This window comes from Echinops telfairi, unplaced genomic scaffold, assembly GCF_000313985.2.
Source record: "Echinops telfairi isolate 266 unplaced genomic scaffold, ASM31398v2 ScPeMD7_7400;HRSCAF=8409, whole genome shotgun sequence".
Classification (NCBI taxonomy): Eukaryota; Metazoa; Chordata; class Mammalia; order Afrosoricida; family Tenrecidae; genus Echinops; species Echinops telfairi.
The window spans coordinates 23,276,638-23,278,941 of record NW_022111300.1 but is presented as its reverse complement, the minus strand read 5'-3'; the positions used below and the strand labels follow the sequence as shown (position 1 = coordinate 23,278,941).

General features: G+C 42.1%; 2 protein-coding genes across 3 annotated transcripts in view; one reads left to right on the top strand and one right to left on the bottom strand.

The window, feature by feature from the left end:
- Window positions 1-2,304, top strand: part of TPGS2 (tubulin polyglutamylase complex subunit 2) — a 33,706-nt gene that overhangs the window by 19,015 nt on the left and 12,387 nt on the right. The gene's annotated exons all lie outside the window — the stretch shown is intronic.
- The window catches only part of KIAA1328 (KIAA1328 ortholog), a 294,794-nt gene that overhangs the window by 290,754 nt on the left and 1,736 nt on the right, over window positions 1-2,304 (bottom strand). The gene's annotated exons all lie outside the window — the stretch shown is intronic.

Below are 2,304 nucleotides of genomic sequence, written 5' to 3'. Positions count from 1 at the left end.
TACACCCTCCTCGCCAGTGATTTTGGATCCCTTGTTCCCTTGTCCCTGGGTTGGTTAACACCACTTCCTTTCCCCCACCTCCCTCTCTCCCATGTCCCTCCGGAACCATCAGTCCCGTTGTTTTCTCCTCCAGATTGTTTATCCAGCCTATCTTATCTAGATAGACCTGCCTGCAGAGTTAATAATATGCACAAAAACAAGACAGAGCAAAAGAAAGCAACAAAAGAAAACAAAACAACAACATAAAAACAATAACAAAGAAAAGAAAAGCCTGTAAATAGTTCAAGGTCTGTTTGTTGACCTTTAGGGGTGTTTTCTGGTTGAATCTGATCAGGTGCTATGGGGGACTTCCTTGCTCTGCTTCCCTTGCTATTGTGATGCAAGCGTTTAGTGCTTTGCCTTGGTGTGCTGGGGTCAGACCGGGCGCAATTCCCACACTTTGTCTCCAGTGTTGTCCCCTGTAGGGCTATGGGTCAGTGAAAGATATCATGTCTCATAGTGGGGCCGGCCATTTCTTCCCCCGTCCCCCACCCTCCTTTTTAGTTGGCTACCATATGTATCCCTGAAATTGGTCTGGCCCCTTCCATACTACCCTTGGAAACATTTTTCAAACTCATCTGTTTGGATGGCTGACAGCATCTCCCTCGTTGTTTTTTGTTTTGTTTTTCACCTCTTCTACATCGTCAAATCACTGTCCTTTCATGTCCTTCCTTCTTCATTCGTGGAAACAGAGCAAGGTCAGGTGAGTCAGGTATGTAGGACAAGAGAGGCGTGCTGGGTTTTGCCCAAAACTGGCACACTGAGCTGGCTGTGTGAGCAGGTGCATTATTGTGATGGCAAAACCACAGTCTGCTACAAATTAGGCTTTTGTTGCATACTAGTATGCTATCTTTTCAGAACCTCTCAATAGAAAGTCTGATTAACACTCTGACCTGGTGGAATGAACTGCAAATGCACTATCTCCCTCCCTAACATCATACATACACACACACACACACACACACACTCTGAAGTCTTTTTACAATCAAGCAATAGTTTAGCTTAAGCAGCAAAGAGTGTCTGCTTTGAGCATCGTGCTCTTTTAAAGTCTATACTGGGATCAGATTGATAGCAATAAACAGAGTTTAGATAGGAACCTTGGGGGCCATGGAGTTCACGTTAACAAGAGAGGAACAACTCGGAGGAGGGTAAGAATGGCGGCCCAGCTTGAAGCATGCCCTCAGTCTCACTGAGTTGTACGTGTAGGAATTGGGGAATTGGTATACATTCTGCTGTGCATGTTCTCAATGACATTATAAAAAGATAAATGGAAAAAAAAGTTTTTCTTAAAAAAGCTGCCAGTGGTTTCATACATTTATTGAATCAATAAACAGTTTACCTCATGGAACACACACACGTTTTAAGCATTAGTTTCCACGTCTGTACCACTAGATGGCACTAGTGACCAAAATCACAGAGTAGATGCTGATCTCTGAGGTCCTAAAAGGACCAAGAACCTCGTCAGAACTGTGATACAGGTTTCTTGTGCCCAGGGTACCTAGTGTAGAAGAAAGCATTCACCATGTGCATATGTCTCTTTTCTGAAATCATAGAGAATTGAGCCAGGGAAGTAATTAGAGCAGGCTAAATTCCCGTAACTAAAATAAATAAAAATAAATTTTAGTAACTAAATAGAAAATAAAATTTCATCCAAGGAGCCAGAGAATCAAACAGATCACATCATCTAGTTTTCAGATCAAGGAAATTAAAACATTGTTTCTATAAAATGATACCTGTTGTCCATTTAGTAACCCAAAAAAACCCCAAACAACCACTGGTTAAGCTGTAAGCTTCCAACTATCTTCTCATTGATGGTTCTTGAGAATTCTGTGGTATCAAATCAGAATGATTTCCTGATGTTCTCTCTTCCTTTCAAGACCCATGGAGGCTGGATGAACTCCTGAAACTATTGCACTTAAGCCTTAAACCAAAAGCTCTCTGGAAGAGAACAATGTAGAGTAGAACTCAAACGTATAGAAGAGAACATGCTTACTAGTCAGATGGAGACTGGTAGGTCCCCCAAAGCCTTCCATCCTCTTCCACCGTATTTTATATTCTCAAAGGATTCTTTGACAGGGTAAGGGATAGTAGCAGAGTTCAGAAGTGAACTCAGCTCATCCTGAGATAGCAAACATACTGGTATCTAAAACTGACTGACGGTGTAATCTAATGAAACCTGACATAAACAGAGGTTAGTGTCATATTGCCAAAGCCACAAGTTTGGGGAGAGTTATTAGTCTATGGCCCCTTTGCCTCTATAACAGC